Source organism: Amphiprion ocellaris, chromosome 12 (genome assembly GCF_022539595.1).
Source record: "Amphiprion ocellaris isolate individual 3 ecotype Okinawa chromosome 12, ASM2253959v1, whole genome shotgun sequence".
NCBI classification, from domain to species: Eukaryota; Metazoa; Chordata; class Actinopteri; family Pomacentridae; genus Amphiprion; species Amphiprion ocellaris.
In genome coordinates, this window is record NC_072777.1 from 2,119,812 (window position 1) to 2,128,150 (window position 8,339).

An 8,339-nucleotide genomic window follows, 5' to 3' on the forward strand; every position below is an offset into this window, starting at 1 on the left:
AAATATTAGACGTTTTACTGATATATATGGAATCACTTTAGATATTTTTAGGATTTTATTGGAAGATTTTTACTCATTTTTTGAAAATATTTACAAGAATTTTCTTGCCAAATTTGGGGTATTTTTAAAAAAAATAAAACATTTAAGGAATTATTGGAATTTTCTTCCTGAAGGTTTTGCAAATTTTCAGAAATTTGGGGATTTTTTGGCTAAATTTTTGGACTTTTTCAGACAATGAAACAATATTTTTTTGAGTACCTGTAAATGAGGACAACAGGAGGGTTAAACGATGGTGAGAAACTGCCCCATCGGTTGGTTTCTGGGTCCTGCAGCCCTCCAGCAGCTCCGTCTCCGTCTCCATGCCTATATTAGGTGGTCCTCTTTAATATCAAACAGAAATAGAGCTGCAGCTGTCCGGCCCACCTGGTCCACCGTCTCACCACACAGGTGACTCTGCCGTCAACACCACCGCTAACCGGGTCGCCCTCCACTGTTTCTACGGCGACGTGTTCCCGTCAGGCATGACTGACGGATGCCTCGAGTACTTTTCATTAATAGTGCTGTTGTGACATTTCCGTGGCCGGAGCCTCGACATGCTGCCAGAACCCGGCAGAGACCCGACCTTGTCCCAATCACACCAGCAGGGATGTGTTCAGTGTGTGGTGTAGCATGTGGCAGCCGATGTTCAGACTGCTGGATCACTCCGGGACATGCAGCCCAGCCGGGTGCTTCTAGAGGCCCCACATGGGTGGAGCACAACTGGGTCGGGTCCAGAACACAAAACTGGAGGTCCTCACCTCCAATGTACAGAATGTGAGCTCAGATTTAATTCAATTTCTGTCATGACACAGGAAGCATGTTGGGAAATACTCTGGTTATTGCTTTTTTGTTGGGATTTCCAGGAGAACGTTGACCCAACTTTAGCTCAGCCAAAGGAAACGACTAACCGGAGTTTAAGTTCAACAAATCCAGGCTTCCTCTCTGTTAGCCAGCTTAGCAAAACCTCAACTCCAGTCAGAGAGCTGGTTGGTTTTTGAAACTTCTCTGCATTAATATCCAAGTTTTGATAGTTTTCTGTATTAATATCCAGGTTTTTGATACTTTACTGCATTCAAATTCAGGTTGTTGATCATTTTCTGCATAAATATCAAGTTTTTTTTTGAAACTTTTGTGCATTAATATCTGTATTTTTGATGCTTTTCAGCATAAATATGCAGGTTTTTGATATTGAACTGCATTATTATCCAAATTTTTGAAGATTTCCTGTATTAAAATCCAAGTTGTTGAAAGTTTCCTGCATTAATATCCATGTTTTTGAAACTTTTCTGCATTAATATGCAGGTTTTTGATTCTTTTGTGCATTAATATCCAAGTTTTTTATACTTGTCTGCCTTAATGTGCAGGTTTTGGATAGTTTTCTGCAATAAGGTCCAGGTTTTTGATAATTTTCTGCATTAATATTCAGGTTTTTAATACTTTTCTGCCTTAATATCCAAGTTTTTGATACTATTCTGCATTAATATGCAGGTTTTTGATATTTTGCTGCATTAATATTCAAGCTTTGGATAGTTTTCTGCATTAATATCGAGGTTTTTGAAACTTTTCTGCATTAATTTACAGGTTTTTGTTACTTTTCTTCATTACTATCCAAGTTTTGGACTTGTTTTCTGCATTAATAACCAGGTTTTTGATCCTTATGTGCATTAATATCCAGATATTTGATACTTTTATCCCTTAAGATCTAAGTTTTGAAAATTTTCAGCATTAATATCCTAGTTTTTGATAGTTTTCTGCATCAATATCCAAGTTTTTGAAAAGTTTTTGCACTAATATCCAGAGTTTTTATACTTTTCTGCATAAATATCCAAGTTTTTGATAGTTTTCTGCATCAATATCCAAGTTTTTGAAAAGTTTTTGCACTAATATCCAGAGTTTTTATACTTTTCTGCATAAATATCCAAGTTTTTGATAGTTTTGTGCATTCATATCTGGGTTGTTGATGCTTTTTAGCATAAATATCCAGTAAATATCCAAGTTTTTGATTGTTTTGTGCATTAATATCGAGGTTTTTTGACAATTTTGTGCATAAATATCCATATTCTTGACACTTTTGTGTGTAAATATCTTGAGGAACAGGGTGTGATAATGGAGAAATGTGAGGAATCTAGAAACAAATTGCAGTTAAAAACTGTTGGAAATGATGAGAGAGTTTCTAGCATGATGTGTTCCAGTTAAGTTGACGTTGAAAGAGTTTCTATACGTCTGCAGCTGCTTGTATGTGGATCCTAACCTGCAGATCCTCGGAGCTTTCTGTTGATCCGTGGTGACAGTAAAGGTTACGTCCCGCTGCTGCGTCTGACATCCTTGTTTAGGTGTCCTAAATTTGGAAAGCAGACTGTAGTTAGCGTGATTTATGGATGACTTGTATATAAAATAACACCAGCTACAGCAGTAAAAAGCTCCAGGTCCCAGACCGACACTTACAACACAACTGGAAAAAGCTGTAAACAAAAGTATGTGAAAACCGAGTGTTGAAATGTCTTCAACCCAAACCAAACATGGCGTCATTTCTGAAGGAATATTCTCAGTTTTTTATGTGTGAGTTGCTAAACAAACACATTAGCTCACCGAATAGAGGTTATTTAGACACACCTGCACAGTTTCTTCTGTTGGAGTTTTTACAAAGACTCAACAATATCTCAACAATTGGCAAACACTGAAGTTTTCCAGATAGTAGCAGCTAATTGATGCTGCACAAGTTCAGTTTTTTCCTGATGGTGCATTCAGTTTCTACTTGTAATATTTATTCCATTTCAATTGAACGTGCAGTACATGCTTTTAAACAATTGTAGAACCTTCATTATGCTAAGCTAAGCTAACTGGTGACTGTAGCTTCATATTAAACAATGAGAAAAAAACAATAAAATCTATTTTTATAATTTTTAAAAATACATTTTAAATAAAATACATAATAAATAAATAAAATAATAATAAGATAATAACATAAAAATTAAAAGTAAGTTTTTTCTTTATTGTTTTTGGAGGGTTTTCTTTGCCAGTACAAACTTGTCATTGGATTTTGTTTTCTTACGAGTAAAAAAAAACTAAAATAAAGGACTTAAAAACAGGGACTGACAAACTGAGGAGAGAATGTCAGAAATAAATATAGTAAAAAAAAGAAAATATTTTTAAAAAAGAAGCAAAAAAAGGCACATAAAATGTAGAAATAATCAACAAAACTAAATAAATAAAAACACTTAAATAGCTTGACTTTGCAATAAAAAATATAATAAAATGACAAAAGTCAAATCAAAATAAAATAAGATAAAATCTATTAAAAGTCAAACTTTGAGGGCAGGATTTAATTTACTTTTAGAAATAGAATAGTACAATATAAAAATAATAAAATAAACAATAAACAAAATAGACAAACCTAAAAATGTATGAAAGAATAAAAGAGTACAAAAGGAAATAAATAAAACTGATTAAATAATAAAAATTCTATAAAAAATGTAAAAACCCAGTATTAGTTTAATTAGTTTAATATGGCAATAATAATAAAAAGTGAATCTGAGAGTAGACCAGATTAAAATGTATAAAAGAATCGACAAATAAATAAATATATAAAATTGATCTGAAAATAAAACATTATTGATAGTACAATTTAATTAGTTTAATAAGATGAGTTTAAAGTCTAAAATTGCAGGTTTTGACTTTGCTTTCCAACATATAACAGTTAAATAAGACAATAATAATAATTTTTTAAAAAGTGAAGCTTTTTAGAACTAGATTAGACTCAAATGTATAAATTTATAGACAAATTAATAAATAAAATTGATTAAAAGCCTGAATAAAAAGGTTTGCATTTAATAATATCAACATTTTCCACTGTTCAGGTCTTCATACAAGCAAAACCTCCCAAAAACTTCTGTTTTTTACTTTTAAGTATAAAATACAAGAAATTAGTGCAGAAAAGTAATTTTAGAACAACATAAGAGCTTGTTTTGATTAAAGCTGATAAAGATTCAGGCTTTTCCAGCTTTTTTATTATTGTTTTCAGGTTTGTAGCTGCCTGAGCAGGATGTGTTTGGAGCTGCTTCACTCCTTTCTCTACACAAACACGTCACACTGTCATCACTCCATCCTTCAAATACCTCGGGGCCTCTAGTCGGCCTCTAGTCGGGCCCCTCAGGAGCAGGAACAGAAAACACACTTTCCTGGATGGACTGAGGTAAATCAGCAGCGTTTCAGGCCTCAGATCGTGACATCAGGTTCATTTTACAGCCTGGAAGCAGCTCTCTGTCAACTGATCGCTCTCACCGCTGCTTTTCTTCTTCTCTGGCTGTATTTGAACCTCTTATAATGGATCTAACAGCTTCTCCAGATGTGCTCTGCTGTCTGAAGGTGGTCCTGTGGTTCTCTGCCAGGTGAGACTCACCTGGAGGTCCCAGACATGCCTCCTAATTACCCCCAGCTTTCATCTACCTGCAGCTTCTGATCCTCAGACCTCCACTCACACAGAAGCTTCAGGGCTCGAGTTCAGCTGCAGGAACTTTCACTCCTCTGACCTGGAAAAGTCTGAATTAATTCAACACCAGAGAAATAATTTATGTCAAGTTGATCAAAAACTAAAGAACATTCAGAAAAACGTAAAAATGTTAATTTATCTCTTGGTATACTGTTAAAAATTTATGTTTTAAACATTTTTTAACATTCATTTTTTGAAAAGTTTGCAGACGTTTAATGTTTTGTTAAATTACAGATAATATTCATTAAAATCTAGGAAAAACTGAATAACAATAATATAATAATAGTAATAAAAAACAATGTTTTTTTCTAAATAACACTTATTTATTTGTTACAATGTAAATTTAAAATTACAGTTTTTATGCCCTATTTAAATCAGCGAAAAAACATTATTTTACAAATGTGTATTGGTTTTTTTTGGAAGAAAATTAATGAATTTTAAATACTGAAAAAATTATACAATTTGGTATTTTGCAGCTTTTCCCAGTTTTGTTAAATTACATATAATATCTAGTAAAATCTCGGAGAAAAAAAAAAATAATAATAATATCGTAATAGTAATAAAAAACAGGCCAAAAATGTAAATGATGTCCGCATCAGAAAGTATTTTTTTTTTACAAGTAGTTGTTTGTTCTTTTACAACATTAAATGTAAAATTACACTGTTTTTGACTATATTTAAATCAACTATAAAATATAAATATTTTGCAGATATTTGCTGTTATATCAAAGAAAAAGTGTGTATATTAAGGACTGAAAGACGGGAAAAAAACGGTATTTTACAGATTTTTACCCGTTTTGTTAAATTACAGATAATAAGTAAAATCAGTAATAATTTAATTTAAAAAAAAAAGAGTCAAAATTGTACATTGTACAGCCCATCATTACTTTAAGAACTGAAGGTCAGTCAGTCTGGAAAATTTCAAGAACTTTGTTCTTAATTTCAAGGAACCATCTAGTAACTACCCAGGAACATATGAAGAACCATCTAGGAACTACCCAGGAACCCACCAGGAACCATCTAGTAACTACTCAGGAACATATGAAGAACCATCTAGGAACTACCCAGGAACCCACCAGGAACCATCTAGGAACTACCCAGGAATATATGAAGAACCATCTAGGAACTACCCAGGAACATATGAAGAACCATCTAGGAACTACCCAGGAACCTACAAGGACTTTGAATGTATCTCCAAGTGTAGCCGCAAAAACCATCAAGCTCTACGACCAAACTGGCTCACATGAGGACCGTTCCAGGAAAGGAAGACCAAGAGTCTCCTCTGCTGCTGAGGAGAAGTTCATCCGAGTCTCCAGCCTCAGAAATGGAAAGTTAACAGCAGCTCAGATTAGAGCCCAGATAAATGCCACCCAGAGTTCTAGTAGCAGACACATCTCTACATCAACTGTTCAGAGGAGACTGAACCAATCAGACCTTTATGGTCCAAGAGCTGCTAAGAAACCACTACTAAGGAAAAGCAACAAGCAGAAGAGATTAGTTCGGACCCAGAAACACCAGGAATGGACATTAGACCAGTGGAGATCTGGGCTCTGGTCTGATGAGTCTAAATTTGAGATCTTTGGTTTCACCAACCGTGTCTTTGTGAGACCAGAAAAGGTGAAGGGATGGTCTCTACAAGCATGGTTCCTATTGTGAAGCATGGAGGAGGAGGTGTGATGGTCACTGCTGGGGATTTATTCCAAACTGAAGGAACCCTGAACCAGCATGGCTACCACAGCATCCTGCAGTGACATGACATCCAATCAGGTTTAGTTGGACCATCATTTATTCTCCAACAGGACGATGACCCCAAACACACCTCCAGTCTGCGGAAGGACTATCTGACCAAGAAGGAGATGATGGAGAAGACCTGGCCTCCACAGTCACCTGACCTGAACCCAGTCCAGATGGTTTGGGATGAGATGGACCACAGAGTGAAGACAAAAGGGCCAACAAGAGCTCAACATCTCTGGGACTCCTTCAAGACTGATGGAAAACCATTTCAGGTTCTACCTCATGGAGCTCATCCAGAGAATAACAAGAGTTCAAAGCAGTAATCAAAGCAAAGGGTGGCTATTTTTGAAGAATCTAAAATGTAAAACATGTTTTGAATTATTTCGCATTTTTTGTTTACTAAATAATTCCATACGTGTTCATTCATAGTTTTGATGCCTTCAGTGAGAATCTATAATGGAAATAGTCGTGAAAATACAGAAAAGACATTAACTTTTGACTGGTAGTGTACATTTCTTGTGTAAGTTCTTGTGCTGTGGGATGAACAAATGACTGAATGAATAAAGACTGATTTGATGTTTTTGTCATTTTTCTGCTGTTTCCAGCTGGAAACACTCACCAGGGCGCTGAGTGCTTATTCCACTTCTAATCTGTCTTGTAGCATTAAAAACACAGCTCTCGGACATGTTAACAAGGTAGAAATCTGGATTTTTACAAGAGGAGGGTCTTTAAAGTGTCACTGCTCATCAGCGTCTCGGCATATTGGAGAGGTTACATCGGACTATAAACACTTTAGCTCATAAAAACAGTTAAAAAACTCAAATAAACATTCTTAACCTGACAATCGCACTTCGTTAAGCGTCAAAAAAACGGACAAATCCACTCGTTAAACGGGGCTAACGGTGGGATTAGAGGACAAATCGACTCCAAACCACCAATGAATACTCATTATGAAGCATCCTCAACCTAAACGGCCACAAAAAGCAATGTTTCTGCAGCGCTAACCTTCCCCAGATGTTCAGGGCGTGGACCAGAGGTGCAGCAGCGAGACGTTAAAGTGGTGTTGAAAAGAAAGACTGGAGCTGGGGGAGGTTTTATGGAGTCTTAAGTTTGTTGAAAGGCATGTTAATAACTTTTAGAAATGATTGTTTCAAAAGTTCATGCATAATTTCATATGTTTCATGAGCCATAAGGGCAGAAATTCATATAAAAAATGCTTTCATTCCCACAATGAGCCATTTTTAGTCACATATGGGGAAAAAATCACAGAAATTCAGCTTTTGTTTTCACTTTTTCAGGTTGAGGGAGGCTGGAGGATGCTAGTGGAGGCTAGAGGAGGCTAGTGGAGGATAATGGAGGCTAGAGGAGGCTAGAGGAGGCTAGTGGAGGATAATGGAGGCTAGAGGAGGCTAGTGGAGGCTGGAGGAGGCTAGTGGAGGCTAGTGGAGGATAATGGAGGCTGGAGGAGGCTAGTGGAGGCTAGAGGAGGCTAGAGGAGGCTAGTGGAGGATAATGGAGGCTAGAGGAGGCTAGTGGAGGCTGGAGGAGGCTAGAGGAGGCTAGTGGAGGATAATGGAGGCTAGAGGACGCTAGTGGAGGCTGGAGGAGGCTAGTGGAGGCTAGTGGAGGCTAATGGAGGATAGTGGAGGCTAAGGGAGGCTAATGGAGGCTAATGGAGGCTAGAGGAGACTAGTGGAGGCTAGCAGATGCTAGTGGAGGATAGTAGAGGCTAGTGGAGGATGGGGGAGGCTCATTGAGGATAGTGGAGGTTAGTAGAGGATGGAGGAGGCTAGTAGAGACTATAGGAGGCCAGTCGAGGCCAGGGGAGGCTAGTGGAGGCTGAAGGAAAATAGTGGAGGATAAAGGAGGCTAGTAGAGGAGAAGGAGGAGGCCAGTAGAGGAGAAGGAGAGGCCAGTAGAGGAGAAGGAGAGGCCAGTAGAAGGGGTCTCTGCTGTCTGGGTGGTGGACCTCAGGGAAGGACCGAATTATTGGACAAGTGTCTGTCAGGAAATCAACCTGGATCGCTGGGAGGCAGGAGGCCAGACGAGGCTGAAGGACTCCAATAAACTGAGCTGGA